The sequence below is a fragment of the Syngnathus leptorhynchus genome, chromosome 7 (genome assembly GCF_054491065.1).
Source record: "Syngnathus leptorhynchus isolate UIUO chromosome 7, UIUO_Slep, whole genome shotgun sequence".
Taxonomy (NCBI): Eukaryota; Metazoa; Chordata; class Actinopteri; order Syngnathiformes; family Syngnathidae; genus Syngnathus; species Syngnathus leptorhynchus.
In genome coordinates this window covers 1,900,083-1,916,932 of record NC_141201.1, presented here as the reverse complement: position 1 = coordinate 1,916,932, position 16,850 = coordinate 1,900,083, and the positions used below count along the sequence as shown (strand labels likewise).

The following is a 16,850-nucleotide window of genomic DNA, read 5'->3' as shown; positions in this document are numbered from 1 at the left end:
GCTCTTGAGAACGCATCTGTTCGAGTCGAGGTCGCGGACGGAATCTCTTGTCTATCGCACGAAGCCGTGAAGCTGTCAGCAGGCATTCCTGTAAACAAGATTTCCAGAAGCGGACAGCATTCCCAAAATGTCCGCCTCTTTAAAGCCATTTTATCTGCAACTAAAATCATGCTAACGTTTTTGTGAGACACCTCCAGGGCTTTCACAAGAATACAATTTGAAAGATACATTCTGGAATCATAACGATGCATTTACATGTTTTTTTTTTCTCTCCCAAATGTAATTTTAATTAGCCATTTTAAAAAAAAGTCCAATATGAACTATGCAGCCTCCCACCCCCGTGCCCACCAAGGTTATAATAGTTGTTTATTTTTTTTAATTTGATTTTTGTAGAGCGGGTTTATTGGTTTAATATTTTTGGGAAAATGTTTTGTTTTAGTTTAGAAAAAAATATCTGCAACAAAGTCTTTGCCCTCATGGCAACAGTTTGTTTGTGCGCTCCTTCACATGTGACACGAGGCGGGATTTGTAATCGGCGGCAGATAATCGGTGTGGAGCCAGAAGAAAATGTCAACAAAAAAAGATACTTTTTTTTTTTTTTTTTTTAAATTCTCGCAGGTTGCCGGGATCGGGATGGGGGCTCGCTGTGTTTTGTCTGTGCGTACGCATTGCTGACAATGGGCCAAAGCAGAAGTCAGTGACAAGACACAAGATATGTGCCGGAGCTGGTCTAATCCCAGAGGTGTGATTTCCTCCCGGAACAGGATGAGCTTTGTGGGGAGATTCGGAGGCAGATGTGAGGCGAAGACAGAGACAAGCGATGTCTTCATGATCTCTCCTTCTCCCTCCGACCCGTCTGAGACGACGACAGAGCTCCCCGAACAATCTGTTCTCCGGGGGCCATAAATCTCTCATGCCTGCCCGGGACTCCTGCGAGTGGCTTCTGTTTCATACGGAGCGTTCTGGACAAAAGGAAGAGGATCCATATCTGCTCCCCCTTTTGTCTCCACTCGGAGAGTGGGCGTCTAATGCGTGCGTGGTCGGCGCTCCAGAAAAGCGAGCAACCGCGCAGAGCAAACAGTTTCCAAAGAGGAAAATACTTGCAACACAATCAATGGCTCCATTCATTGAAAATAATTGGAGGGTCATTAGTTCTGTGACACGGTTCCCCAAAAATATTGGGACAGTGAAGCCAACGCGTTCATTTTAGCCTATGGGAACATTTTGCAGATGAAGACGCAAATTTGAAAGCCAGGCTGGACTTTGACAAAAAGCAGAGAGACAAGAAATGATAAAGTCCTGGCTTTTTTTTGTTCTTGCAGAACCTCTTCTGGGACGGGCCCACTAATCTTGATTGATGCAACACGTAATAGCCAAATGAACTCAGAAAAAGTTTGTCTGCCTCTTGGAAGAAAAATGCAGTCAAATAATTCGATTCTGTCGATCATGATCGCTCCAAGGAAGGATAACATTGGCAACCTCACCTTACACAGTTTGACTTTTAAAGACAACTGCTATTCCATTTGAAGAGAAGAGAGAAAGGGGGAGAGAGAGAGAGAGAGCGAGCGAGAGAGAAACGTTCCCCGTCAGAGAGGAAGAGTTACGAGCTAACTTGGCTGCTTGGCCTCCTTTGTGGTGAGTTTGATTTCATACTTTCATAGGCATCTGACTGCAGATTTATAATTTGTGCTGTGCTCCTTCTGGGAATTTGACTTAGGAAGGGCGGGAGGCTTTTCAAAGTCTTGACTTTTTATGTACTCTACTTTCCGCTTGAACTATATTTGTGCCATCTGAATTTGAATTTCCGGAGCTTGAATCCGAATTTCTAAAACCATGTTGTTGGTTTTTTTTCCCAACTTCAATTTTTCTTTTGAGCTCCTCTCCGGATGAGCAGATGGAATTCTCACGGACACCGACACACTTAATCTCCTCTCGGTTAATCGGCCTCACGGATATTAGGAGCAGCCTCTCCGGCCGCCGTCCCCTCACCTTTGACCCGCCGTGTAATCCGCCTGCGCCGTGGGCTCATTAAGCTCGGGGGAGTTCACACCTCTCGTCATGTTGCCCGCAGCTGCCCGAGTCGCTGGCGGCCTCTGATCAAGGCTGCAAAAAAATATGAACACACACAAAAAAAAAAGTCATAAATCAGCAAGAAGAGGTGAGATGGTCTAAAGTGCTCATTAAAGGGGCCGGCAAGAGCATGTGCAGAGAAGCACGGCGGCTAATAAGACAAGCCCGTCACACTTGGTTAATGACTGATGAGGAGCAAAAAGGCCGGATGGAGTGTTAACTAACGCTTAAGTGCGCCAGGGGTCAAAAAAGCCGTGCGCTGCAAAAAAAAAAAAATTACGGAAAAAAACCTGCCATGCTTTATCTCACGCTAACAACCACATCAGTGAATACGTTTTGTTAAAACTGCAAGAATTGAAATTCCTTTTTTTTTTTATCCTGGCAAAATATTTTACAGGCTCCAGCAAGTGGCCAGAAAGATGAACCCAAAGCCATCCCACAAAAAAAAAAATGTTGTAAACAAAATAGCAGTCAGACACCCCGAGGGATTGATGTTCTGTTGAGTTCACTTTTGTCCAGAAGACAGAAAACAGATGGAAGTCCATCACGCCGGCCGCCACTCCTCGGGAGGATTTTATTGAAATATCAGGCGCCTGCGAGCCAAGAAAAAAAAAAAACTTCCAGGCGAGAAGAAATTTGGCCGTGCTCCACTCGGTGGATGAAGAGCAGCCTGGCAAGGGCCTCCGAGTACCACAGTACCAAGGTGTGTTCTCTTTCCATGACTTTCTCCAGCGCTTCCATCTCGGCCTTGATTTAAAGCAGCCGCACGAAGGCCGACACGTCTGACTGATTGAAATAATCAACGCCGGAGTGTACGAGGGAGTCTCGGAGAGCAGACGGGAGTGTTTTGCGTGTGAAACTTGGCAATGTGGAGATGTTACCATGCCTTGGAAAGACTTGGAAAGGTTCTCAAACCAAGGGGCCGGTTCCAAAATGGGGCCTGATTCATGTACGCCCACTTTAAATATCAAAGAACAAACTATCATCAAGCAATCAAATGTTCTACCTGTAAGTCATATTTTCACGAGTGCAAGCATTACGAGGACAAATACGACGGTATTTTATCGTTATAATTTTTGGAATGAATTTGGAATCCTGTTTAAGATACTAAATCCTGAGCGAAAAAGAAGGCAAAAACGTGGCTGGACAAACACCTTTTGTGTGTGTGCACGGACGTGGCCTGGGAGAGAGTCTCGCTTTCCAAACCATGTGACCTCCACGCTGGGCCTTGGACAAGCCAAGCGGGAGCCAGAAAAGCACATCTGTGCCTTATTTTGTTGCTGTTCAAATGTTGCGCTGGTATGCGCGGAGGGCAACAAACAAAGCACAGTTCCACCTTGTTTCCATATCCAACCTCCCCCCCCCCCCCTCACCCCACGCTTGGAGACCCACTCGGACATTAGCGGGAATGCAAAGGTACGGCTCCTCTATATTGCGCCGGCATTCCAGCGGAGCCCCCGCGGGGTGGATGACAGGCTTTTACTTAAAAGAGAGGAGGCATGAAGGAGGGAAGGAGGGGGGAGACATGCAGTCTGAAGAGGATATTAGAAAAATACTCCGGAGGAAAAAAGTCGCCACTGGCAATCTTTTTTTTTTTCACTTTCGGGAACGATTTGGTACCTCGGGATGAAAAAGAAAACCAAAGTGGGGGCAGGAGGAAGCGGGACAGAATCTCAGAGTAAACCGTGATTCCCCAAACACTTTCCACGTGTTAAACGGAACTGTATTTTTCTTAACGACAATTACTACTTTCCTATTATCCCAGACTTTGGTGTAGGAATAGCTAAAAAGACTTGGAAGGGAGGTGGGATCCGAGTCACAGTGGATGGAAGAATTAAAAAAAAGTCTGAAGAGGATATAAAAAAAAAATACACCCAAGGAAAAAGTCGCCTCTGGCAACCTTTTTCACTTTCAGGAACAATTTTGGACCTAGGGATGAAAAAGAATAACGGGGCAGGGTGAGGGGAGGGGGAGCGGAGGTAGGGGCGGGGGTCTGGTTGATTTGTGAGTAGTTTTGAAGTGCAGAGGACGTAATGAGAACCAACTGGCCGGCCGTCACTATCCATCCATCGGGCAACGGGACGTGCGGAAGAAATGCAGGCCTCGGGCTGACTGCATCCAGACGCAGGCGCAGGCACAAAGCATCGTGACCTTGAGGAGGACCATCACCAGTAAAATGGGGGCCGATGCTCATTACTTGACGCTTGATCAAATCCACCTCCGGAAATGTGTCGCTTTTGGACTCACATTCCGGACTTTGGATGTGGTCCTTAAATGGTCCCTTCTGGTCACAAAAAAACTATTTTGCAATGAAAAAAATCGCTGAAGTTGCGTGCTGACTGAAAATAGTTTTTTTTTTTTTTTTTTTTTCAATCTGCTGTTTTTTTATGCAGGCCACAAAAATTGATCAATTGATCTGGCAAGTCATAGTTGTGTCGAAGAATTCATGTCAGCGGAATAAAATATTCTGGCAAGTTGAGAAATTGGAATGATCCATCTTTGATATGATGACACGTTTGGCTGATACGCAAGTTTAGAAATCATTTGCATCAACGTTGAAAAAGTTTGGAAATGAATCAGTGACCTGACCCCAAATAACCTTTGGCTGACCACGGCTGTTCTCTTGTGGCTCGCACCCAGTCGGCCACGTCAGCGTTTCTTATCTCCGTTTTTCCTTCTTCAGATCTTTTTTTGGGGATTGTCAGATGTCAGGAAGAGGCCTGCGGTCCAAATGGTTCGTTCCTCCGCAGGCAGGACGGGCCAAGGCGAGGCGGGCCAGATTGGGAAATGCTTTTCCCCTCCAGATAACATATCTGGTTCCTCGGACTCCTCGGTCACAGAGGCGTTTTTTTTCTTTTCAGAGCGTCTGGTGAGACAAAGTCAAGCAATCAAACTTACTTAGTGAACTGTGTAAACGCGAATTTCTTCTTATCTGGAAACGAGGAGAGGAAACAGAATCAGCAAATGTGGAATCTCATCTGTAAATAGCTTTCACGGTATCTTCTCAATTGTTTGTAAAAACGAGACGACCGGCTCTGAACTTTTTTTCGTTTCGAATGGAATATTGTCAGATTGGAAAGATTTGAATCTCAATTCATTTCTCCAATCAGACCATCCCGTTAACATGACAGCGGCGTGAACGGAGCGGAGTTGGCGACAAGCATCCGAGCCCCCCTGCTGGAGATCCAACATCTGCCGCTCCGCCGTGTCCAATCAGAGGGGGGCGATCTCGGCCGTGACCAATCGGGCCCACTCGGTGATCTTTTCAGGGGATCTTGCTGGAGGAGTGGGAACAAAAGCCAACTCAGACCCCCCCCTTAAAGTAGAGCTTCAAACAGCGCCACCCACCCCCCGCTCCTTGCTGCATCCTTGCTCTTTGATATGTTAGACCCCTGCGTGGAAGAGAAGCCCCCCCCCCCCCTTCCAGAAAGTTTCACAACCCCAAGTATGGAAGATTTACATCAACATCTCCATGAAAAGTGTCCATCCTTCACCAGGAAGGGAGAAGCTCTCTCAGCGGAATTCCAGGGTCAGGTCTTATCTTTTTGACCCTGGTGGAGATCAACTCCAGAGGCCACTCTGGCACCGCGCTGGAGGACGTCAGCGCGCTTAAGTGCAGGAAATCAAATAAATGCTCGACATTCATGAATCCGTTTCAAGTTGATGCTAATCGTTAGCCCGTTAGCCTTCAGGCCCGGTACTGAGTCGGGACGGTTTTCTTGTGTGAAAGCAAATGTGCGAGCAGACGGCTCGCTAAGACCCGTCTCGACAGCGGATCAGCTCCGGACCGGCCCTCTTCTCAGCAGGCCGATGACAACATGTGAGGAGTTGGCAGTCGGGCAAAAGGATGAACGGGAAGGCCGGGGAGGATTGTGTGAGCGCAGGGTAATTATGGGATGGAGTAATGGTGAGACGGACTTTGGGGCAGGGGGGGCCAAAGTATGTGGCAAAGGCCCCATTGACACAAGGATGACACATGATGGGCCACGGCCGGCTAGAATTACACAGCGATGAAATATGTCAGCGCTAACCCCAACAGCGTCCCCCCCCCCCCCCCCGCCCAATCCAGGCCCACTTCTGCTGTTGTCTCTCTTCAAAGAGAAGCCCCAGTCGACGTGTAAAATATTTTTCTCATGCTGAAGTGACCTCATATCACATAGTCAAGATCTTTGGCTGACTCGGTGATCGCCAAAACCCGTTTTATTGGGTCTTCCTCACCATCAGCCGGGACCGGTTCCGGCTCAGCCATGACGGTAATAGAAAACGAACGGAAGGAAGGATGAACGCGCGGTCAACGTCTCAAGCTACACAGAGGAGGAAAGCCGGGACAGATGGTCGTCAAGCCGTTTGCCGCGCGGCGTCCCGCAAGGCTCTAGTTTCGTCCCCAGATGTAATTCCAGAGTGTGGGGATCACCTGCGCCGGCCTCCGACAGGTGCCTAATGGTTGTAAAATCAAGTTGGCTCGCTCGGACGTTAGCGGCGGGACGGTGGCATTAGTCAACCTTCCGCCTTTCATCCTACGACCTGTCAGCTCGTATTCATCTAATTGGTGTTAGCGGCGAGGAGGCGGTGACCTCGCACCTCCCTCCTCGGCGAGGCCCTTCTCCCCGGGCTGGGCTGCCGTGCCGTCCACGCGGCGCTTTTATGCGCCTTGAACTCGGCTTGCCCCCCGACACTGATGAGCCCGGGCTCATCACGGGCGACAGGCCCGGCCGGGGGGACCGTCTCACCGCCGCTGGGGGTGCGGGGGCCCGCATTCCTACAGGTGCTGTGCACAAGATGAAATATGATGGGGCCATAAAGAGGCCAAAAATGTTAGCAGTTTGCCTCCAATCTCTCCTGTAAACAGTTTTATTTCCTTCCCGACTTTCCCACATACGCTGACAAGCTTTTGTTGTCTGCCTCCGATTAGGACTTTGCGCTGCTTTCTATTAGCGACGTGTTTTATTTACCTCAAAGTGAACTCTTGTCTAACGTTTGGGTTTGAACGAACGACCTTCCTGGCCGGGCTAATATCGAACAAATAATGGCGGCGTGGCCACATGTGCATAGAATGTGCCGCACGTCTATTATAGCAAATCTATGATGTCACTTTTGGGAATTTGTTGCCTTGCTCAAGGGCACAAATTCCATATTTTTTGGTTATGAACCAATCACTTTCCAGTCCCCGAGGCCATGTCCTTAAAAAAAAAAAAAAAAGTTAACTCCTGCCAAAAGAGGAGATGGAAGGTTGTTGTTGGGGGGAGGAATCTGGACCTGGTTTATAGTTTGTGGCTGTGAGAGGTCACTGATGGGACAAAAGCGGCTTGACTAAACGCAATAAATCTGCTTTGCGTTTCTGCATTTATCTCCATTGCCGACGGAAAACAGGGACCCCTGTTTCACTATATCTTATCTTGCCGGAATACCAAGTACCTCATTTTGCGGCACGCCACCACATTTCTATCACAATGTGAAAATCGTGGGAAGTCATTGATGGGAACGCTAATTGTCGCCGTTCATCCTTTGACTTAATCTTCAGGTCTGTTTTATGTGTTTAGGTGCTGCTGTTTTGGTTATCAACAAATGCAGTTATTGATTGGGGAAGCCGCATCTTGCCTGCACGTTGTCGTCTGTTGATGGATGACAGGAAGGAAAGGGGGGGGGGGGGGGGGGGGTGAGTTGAGTTGTCTTCAGCAGGAACACAAAGTGGCCCCCTCCTTCCAATGGCTTTCACTGAGTGGCTGCTGGGTAATTTATAGCACAGAAAGGCTTGTCGGGTGAAAAACATTATTTTAGCGGCCTCCGCATCCCAATAGAAGCCAGATGTGGAGGGATTAGCAAAGACCCTCGAACCCCCCCCCCCCCACCCCCTCGCACTTTACCCAGCTAACTGTCTCATTTTTCCCATCCTCCAATCTCGGGCTTCCCTCTGTCGTATTTGTCCTGGAGGGTGCGCTGGTGTGCGCGGGGAGAGGCGGTCAGCTTTCGGATGATGGCATGGTGGCGGGGGCGTCAGTTGGCGCTCGCAATGTGGACTTCTCTGATGTGATCTCTGAGTCTCCTGCCTCCCAGCTGTCACTGCGCCTCTGGCGGCCCACTCCGACCCCCCCCCCCCCCCCACCACCACCACACCAATGCTCGCTTTGAAGATGGCTACCCAGGAAATTGAAAGCTGTTTTCAAACAAAGCCGGGAGGAGAAAGGAGTACAGTCACAGTGGCCAGAGAAAGAGAGAGAGCTTGATGGAGGGAGAGGTGGACAGGGGTCACTGCTCCCTCTTGTCTATCCTCTCCACTTAAGCCAGTTTAAAAGCACTTAAACACAAATAATGAAGTGGGCAGTCGGCATCACACATTAAAAAGTCACATTTTCAAAGAATGGAGTTTGAAGTGTGACTGACGGCCAAGTGACAAGGAGCATGTACGGGTGTGACCCCCCCCAACCCCGTCGAAAGCCAACATTCACTTACGTCTTGGGAACATTTCACCCTTTGTGTTCCAGGTTAGCTCACTTTGACACATTTCACACTAAAGTCATGTGTTTTTAAAAGACAAGTTGTCAGCGGCTTCACGAGCGCTCCGTTCTTTCCCTTTCCCAAACACGTCACATGGCTCACGCTCAAGCGGTGATCCAACGACTCACCGAGCGAAAACTGAAAACACATTTGTGTGTTTGCTTTGCGCTCAAAATTGCCCCACCTGCAACGTGTAGCATTGACGTCGTTAATCGTGACGTGATGTCACACGCAATTAACATAATCGCTCCTAATCGCTCGTCTAGTGGCAGCTAACAATTACGGTTTATGTTCCTGTACTGGATTTTTACACGTTGGGGTGGATAGTGTGAAGTAAAAATACACGTACCTTCTATTCCATTGCTGTGACATTCACACAAAAAGGGGGCGGGGCTAATGAGAAGTTGGACAGGTGACACCTAAGAGGAGACAAATGCAATGCATGAGAACCCAATGAGTATGTCATGGAAAATAATACATTTGGAGCCAATCAATAAATAAATTCATCATTTTTTTATCAAGAGCAGATTGTCCCAAAGAGTCTGCTCCAGGACTCCCGCTGAGGGAAAACCGTCTTCCCTTCGAACGTTCCCTCCTGTTGTCGTCATGGAGACAGTCTGAGTGTGCGTCAAACTGCGGGGCTCCACTTCTGTGGAGGTTTGCTCTGGAATAACATTTGGATGATCCGTGTCTGCGGGGGCAGACGGGTTGTGTGGTTTGGCCCAAGGGCGAGCTGGCAGGTCGGCAGCGTTCCCGAGGGAAGCCAAACAAGCGCTGATGGGCAGGTGGAGCGTCCAGACGGAGGGCAGTGCGTCCGGAGTGGCATCTTGGCACGGAGCCTCACTGGCACGCGCCAATAAAAATGTCTCCCTCATTAGAAGAGCGGTGGGATGGGATGCACGTTTGTTTTGAACTAACATTACGCAAGGCAAATCAATGAAATGGAACTTGAGATCTGAGAGCTAATTAGATACTAATTATAGTGGTGCAAGAATGGATCCTTGCGGAACTCCGGATTTTTGCAGCAATCTTTGAGGGATAGGTGGTGTGCCGAGCGTGTTGTGATGTTAAATGGAGCTGCTATAGGCTGACCTTGGGCCCATAAACATTTTGGGTAGGGTATGTGCGCTATCTCCTCCGCACACACTCTAATGGATCGTTGTGACCTATGTCCGCAGGTGTGGGGGTCAGGGGTCGTCGCTTTATGGTAGTGGGACTGGGGGGGTCGGGACCTGTGCTCTGTGGAATTTGGGAGTCGCCATGGCAATGGCAACGGTGCAGCCAGGATGACAGGTAGCCCCTAGGGGCTGTAAATAACAGCTAGGCTGAGTGGAGACTCAAAACAGGAAATGAACAGACATTGAGAACAAAGATGATTGTTTTCAAGCACCCTCCAAAAAAAAGTAAGAGATGACGTATTGATCCGTGTGAACAATCCAAAAGGGGGTGGGGGGGTGGGGGTGTAACCGGAGACGCAGCTTTCTTTCTGCACGTTGTCACCGGATCTGCGGCCCCAAGAACAAGGGACTCAGGTGTGTACAAAATAAAGAGGCGGCAGAGGCCAAGCGGGCCTTCTTTCACAGGCGAGGGGAAGGGGGTCCTTCACCCTGGCCCCAGGGGGGGTCGCGGTCCCTGACCTGCGACCTCGCTCTGAAAGAAGGGAATGCCAGGGAAGGAGCCAGCGACGTGTCTGAGCAGAGCCAGAAGCGCACAAGACCCTGCAGGCAATCAAAGACTCGGTCGGCACACTTTTCAAATAGAGCCCAAGATGACAAGTCACGTGACTCCGAGTAAGTCGCCAATTCGGCACTGGAGGAAGCCACGCCGCCACAACAGTAAGTTCAGATCGACTCGACTTTTTCCTCGGTCTGCTCGACACACTCTTCTCGTGTCCGATTAGCGAGGCTAACAAGCTTAGCTCTGCGGTGAAAGGCAGACTTAGCGCTGCTGCCGCTCACACTGTAACAATCGTACTTATGAAAAAAAAAAAAAAAAAAAAAAAAGAGCTTACTGCTCGGTCACGCCTCCTCCCTCACTCCGACTTGCTGGCTTCCAATTTACTCCCAGAGAGAGAGCGAGCGAAAATGAGAGCCAGAGAGAGAGAGACAGCCTTGTCCTCACGGAGGAGGCAAACGCTGAGAACAAGTCGCGGTGAGAAAGGAGGCCATTGTAGGGGGGCTGGCCCGGGTACAAGTCGCCCATTCAGATGCGGCCAGCCGTGTACAATGGCTAAACTAACATCATTGACATTTGGAGTCGGCCGGCCGGCCGGCGAGAGCGAAGAAGATGGCGGGGTGGAGGGAGGGAGGGAGGGAGGGGCGGTTGTCAGGGGCGCTAATCATCGATCAAAAATTTCATGTCAGCATCGGGGATCAAACCCGAGCTTTCAAGACATCTGAGATCGCCACTTCCCCTCCAAAGGCAGGCTCCCGCGGGGCCGCACGGGGGGCCGCCAGAGGCCAGCGGGGCCACGGAAAACAGGCCGGGATCAAAGAGCCGCTCGCTTCACTCCACTGCCCGCCATTAAAAGACACTTTGATAAAGCATCCAGTGAGCTAATGAGTCAGCTCCGTCGGCCATTGGTGACACCATGAGAACAACTCCACAGTTTGTCACATTTGTCTTCAGAATATGATGTCAATACTTTGAAATGGGTAAACAAGACCGGACCACCAAGTCCGGCCTGGCCTGGCAACACGCAGCTCTGCCCGGTGCCGTCGCGCAACCGGCCCACCCCAGCTACCTCTAGTCAGGGAGGGGGGGGGGGGCAGCTGGGTGAGTTTAAATGTAATAACAGCTGCTGGAAGAGGCAAACTGTGAACCTGATCTACACTCGCAAGGCCTGACCCTGCCTGGCCATGAATCAGCTTTGGACAGGCGCTACTTGAGTGCACCTCGTAAACAGAATTCCCCGCAACGCAGCGTCCAGGTCCCCCCTTTGGAAAAGCTCGGGCCTATTTTTGGGTCGCCCCCTCGGAGCATCCCAACATCTCGTGGGTGCGGAGGGAATGTTTCCGAGTGTATTTAAAGACGATGATTTGTTTGGGTTAAGGGTGCAAGCAGAGGACAGACGAGTGCGGCGATGACGGCTGATGGTTGTATTAGTAGCGAAACGTTTTTTTGTTTTTTTTTCTGGTGTACCATCTTAGGAGATCAAACAATGCTCCAGAAGGCAAAAGATTAGCTTCATCATAAAATGTGAATAATTTGAATCATGAATAAAAAAAAAATTCCCAGCATGCCGCAGTTTGAAAGCGCTGCGGAATGGCCAATGAACGACAAAGACGGGCCTGTCCGCACGGCGCTCCTGGGAGATCCCAACCCGAGGCCAGCTGGAGTTTACCCGGGCCGCCGTCCAGCTCACCTTCTGTGTCCCGGGGACTTGGCGGGAAGGAGGGGGGGGGGGGGGGTCGGGGATCACCGGACTTTGGGGCCGTTTACAATTTGCGCCACAACGGGGGCTCACAAGGCCGGCCGGCCGGGCCACCCCCTGCGCGGGCGGCGGAGCCCACCCAACGGCCCTGACTGACGCGCTGATGCTGTCAAATGTTTTTCCGCTTGTTTGCGTCCCGGGACTGTGGTCGGCGTGTGTTTGTATTTTCAATTTAATATGACGGGAAATGGTGAAAACATTTGTGCGAACACCTGCTGCGGACATTTCTGCTGCGACGGCAGCGAGTTGCGCTCCACCTGGTCAAGGTCGACTCGTCGGAAAAATGCATATTTTCAATTACGATTGTCTTCAAAAGGGTCACAAAAGAGCTTAGGGTCGATGTTGAGCAAGAAGTTTGGTTTTTTTTTTCTTCTTCTAGCAAATAGGCTTATATTTCCATATTTCTTTCCTTGTACAGTATTTTGGCAAATTGCCACTAAATGTTGCTAAAGGCTGCAATGATCTCATTTTGGACATGAGAGCGTGCTGTGCACTTTTTTAAGTTATCTCTTCAAGATTTCAACTTGAGTCACCCACCTGAGCACAATTACGCTGCCGGAGCTCTGTTCAACTTTGGATCCGAGTCGAGTCGGCGTGGACATTATCGTGTCCTCCCATCTCTGCTTTTCATCAAGTGCTCTATCTCGGCTCGCCATCCTGGAGAACAAAAGACATGTCAATCATGAAAACATGACATTGGATCATAAAACTTGGTGGGACGATCTACCATGAAAAGACCTACAAAAAAAAGCTAATGTAAAATAATTTGTGATGTTTTGTTGTCTTCTAAAAGAGGTTGTTTTTTTTTTGTGTGTGAAATTGCTGTTAATTTGATGACAGAAAGTCAAAAGCGGCGCAGAAATCACATGACACTACCGATCCACGTGGTGACTAATGGCCACATGCATAGCGATATTTTTTCCTCCTCCTGATTGCTTTAAAGAATATATATGACCAAAAATAAAAAGCAACGGCAAAAGAAAGGCAGGCGGTTACCTCAACACTTGGCAGGCGCTCTAATCAAAACCAAACTTGTTTCCTTCAGTGAACAAACATGACAGGCTTTTTTTTTTTTCTTTTTCTTTCCCCCTCGCAGCTAAATATTAAGTGGCTGCAGGTGCTGCAGGAATGCCTCCAAACGTGTGCGCCGTTTATTTATGTATTTGTGCATGTGCTTCCTCTTTGCACACTCCAGTTGCACGTCAAACGAGTCGCCATTTGTCTTTGCGGCGCTCAAGACAAGCTAATGATTGCTGCTTTTTGGGGATGAGGAATTGGGAGAGGGGGGGGGGGCAGCCGGTCCGGGGTGGGTATTCGGGGCTTCTAAGCAGGACCAGATGCAAAGGGGGTCGCTCTCCAGCTCCTGGTGGGAGAGTCGGTAGCCCTGTTGGATCTGAGCAGATTTGTGAGAAGTAAACACCTCGCTCAGAGATAACCTGTCAATTTTTTTTCGACGCTATTCTTCACACACAAGAAATGAAATGGAATATTCAAGTCTCACCGCGTGGCTATCCAAGTATCAAGTGAAGCGCAAAATGGCAGCCGTCCCAATGTGTTTTCACACGCCGTTGAGCCTGTTGAAGAAACGCACGCAACAAGTTGATGATTCAGAAAAAAAAATGCGCATCATTAGTCCAGCGACTTCCTAGAAGTTGTGCGGGGGAATGCAGGTGGGGCCGACTATTTTGGAATCTTCCCCAAAGGTCACGCGGAGAGGCCGAGCCAGCAGGTGAACAGCCCGGGGACAGCGTCGGGCCCGATGAGGCATCTTGGAAGTTTAAGATGCTCCGAATAACAGCCGTAAGTCGACAGCTCGCACGACACATCGAGCTATTTGACATTTTCAACATGATATGAAACAACATAGATCATCTTTATATGTGTGGGCAATACGCTGCATCATCTCACATTCCTGGCGGATCCCGCCCGCCTCACAAGCTCAGGACGTCTTGGCATGACACCCACCGGAATTTTCCACACGTCACACTCACAGGCCTACCTTTGTGTGTACCCGTGCTCTCTCTGGGCCCGACTCACACACACATACGCACAATATGCCAACATACACTGACTCACAAACAGCGTCATGAAGCCAAGTCCAGATGTTGAAAACTGGCCCACGCTGTCTGGCTTGGCCTCAAGCTGCGTTTAATATCGCGGCCCCGCATGTGAATTGTAAGCGGGAAGCACTTAGCGAGCTTTTGTGGCGAAAGGTGCCGTCTAAATGGGAGTGGACTCGTCCAGCTGGTGTCGCTGACGTCATCGCTGCCTTTTTCCTGATGAAATATTTGGCAGGTGTAGCACCAAAAAGATGAACGCAAGATACATGCTTGCAGTTGGTGAGCATGTGGAAACACTAAATAGGTGTTTGCCAACATTTATGGAGCAAAGGCACATATAAAAAAATGGCACAGCATCAAAGAAACATTTTGCCAACTGTAGATTTTGTGGTGGAGCCCCGCATGGTCACCCGCTAACATGGGCTAACCATTAGCATCTAACTGGCAGCATACATCACAATAAAATGTGGCGTGAAACCATTTCGATGATTTCATACGCATGATGTGCTACGATATCGCAAAATCAGCGACAGAAAATCTTAACTCGATTTAACGATATTTCTAGAGAGTAAAATAGAAAAGGGATAAACGTTCGCTGGCTACTGAAGCGACACCAGGGTCAAAACTTTCTCGGCGTTTTGTGTAGCTCGGCAGTATTTCGGGATTATTCCCATGCCGAGACAGAAGCTTTTCCCCTCTCTGAGCTTGTTGCCCACGGGGTCGTTGCGAGGCCCCCTGGTGGCGAGGTAATTAAAGCACCGCGGTCCAGCCGAGCGGCGGTAACGCCGGTAAATCCACAGAGAATGAGTGGGGGGGGGACTAATCCTGTTTGGGGCCATCGGGGAGCACTCTGGCCTCAGCCGGAAAAGACGGGGAGGTCATGGCCGGCGCCTACAATAGCCCAGCGGAGGCAAAAGGGGGGAAGGCGAGCGAGGAGGGCGGCCCGGGCCAGGGTGCGGCCGTCCCGCTTTCAGCCCCCCGCTCCACGTGTGCTCCTTGGAGAAAAGCTGGAGAGGGCCTGGCCTGGTTCTCGTGGCCATTGTGGTGACGTGTTGGCTCAGGCGGCACTGGCATTGAGTTGGTTCATTGAACAGGAAAAAGAACATGGTGGCGCTCAATGAACGCAACAAGCAGCCTGGATTGACATGTCAGACAAAGTTCATCATCATTATGAAGCATTGTCGGAGAATGTTTTGCTTCATTTCATTTCAAAATAAATCATTTGCGTCAGGGGATGATGTTTATCTTCTCCCGCTCAGATGTCCTCCCATATCCCAGCGCTTTCCAGAGGAATCCCGACATTCCAAGAGAATTTACGGAATCAACAGGCATGAAATTCATTTCTTCACATGGCTGCTTCTGCGCCTCCTAATCATAACTTGCACTGACAATCCAGCCTCTCCACTCCAGCGCCTTATTGCACTTTTTTTTTTTTCCCTCTCCCTGGGCTTCTTCCTCGACCTTTCCTTAATTGCATCGTAGGGCTCCTCACCTCATTAGGCCCAACGGAAAACAATTAACAATGCCAATGTTCATTACGGTAATGGCCGTAAGGCAGCAAGTGACCCGCTTCTTCTCCACAACTTCACCAGGGCGGACGGAAGGGGAGGAAGACGAGGGGGGGGTGTTAGCAGATGTGGCGTAAGCAAAATTTGATTTTGGAGGAGGCAACACGCTTTAGCGCACAATCATCGCGTTTGCTATACGAAGCTTTTAATGACTCAAATGTGGACTCAGCAAAATCACTTCTGTGATGAAATATATATATTTTTTTTTTTCCCCCAAGGCTTTTTTGATGACTGCAACACATTAATGGCGGTCTTTGATAGATGCTGGATTTTGAACAAGACAATAAAGCGCCATTAAAATCCTTGCTCGGGCTCTGTGTGTGTGTGTACTGTACACTCCAGCCAGGCCCCCTTCACTCCCTCTCTGGATTAATGCCGATTGTTTGGGAATGACTCTGAGCGCTGGACCACACAAGGAGAGCGGCGAAGAAGAGGCAGAAGAAGGGAAGCAGTTTTGGTGTTACTTTTTTTTAATTTTTTTTTAGTCTCTAGAAAATTTAAGGCCGCACACTGGAAATGAACTTACAAAGTCAATATTCACATTTCCTAACCTTCCTTTTATATTACTGATAGATTGACTCAAGCTGAAGTTTATCGGCAACAGAAAATATTCAAGATTTTTTTATTTGAAAAGAAAAGCAAATTTATTGGCCTCTCGTGTGCGAGTCAATGAAAAATTTACTTGTATTATTCCAAATGTATAAATGTCTAGTGAAATTAATAACTATTGGTTGTAATGAGAAATGATAGATCGTTTTTTATGGACAAGGGGAAGTGTGAAATTTCTAACTACAATGATTGTGAAAAAAAGGGCTTCTAGTTTCACTTTGTACAATTTTACTTAGATGATATCAATAATCTACTTGGATTAATGTGTTGGGTTTTTTTTGGGGGGGGGGGGGGGGGGGGGGAGTTTGCGTGGGAGGTCTCGCAACAACAACACGCCGCTCGGGGAGGGACACCGTGAGGACAAGCCTCCATCCGACACACAAAACTGGCTTCAATTATGACAGAGTTGCACGCCTCTGCTCAGTCAGCAGCTCACTGGCAGTTGTTTTAAATATTTCATCTCTCATTGAAGAATCACAAACAATCAAGGTCTCCCCTCTAATATATCAGGATGACAAATAAATGACTCGCTCAAATAGACATCCTTACTTTTCCTGTCAGAATATAAGACCAGGATCAAAATAAATGGCAATAAATGAGATCAGAGCAACAAAT

General features: G+C 48.9%; 1 long non-coding RNA gene across 1 annotated transcript; it reads right to left on the bottom strand.

The window, feature by feature from the left end:
• Positions 1–1,916: 1,916 nt before the first annotated feature.
• On the bottom strand, positions 1,917–13,273 carry LOC147054022 (uncharacterized). Its single transcript, XR_015066730.1, has 5 exons — positions 12,995–13,273; positions 12,536–12,655; positions 8,915–8,984; positions 4,655–4,936; positions 1,917–2,103 (listed from the first exon to the last, which is right to left on the bottom strand). It is a non-coding gene; the product is annotated as an uncharacterized LOC147054022 (long non-coding RNA).
• Positions 13,274–16,850: the final 3,577 nt, after the last annotated feature.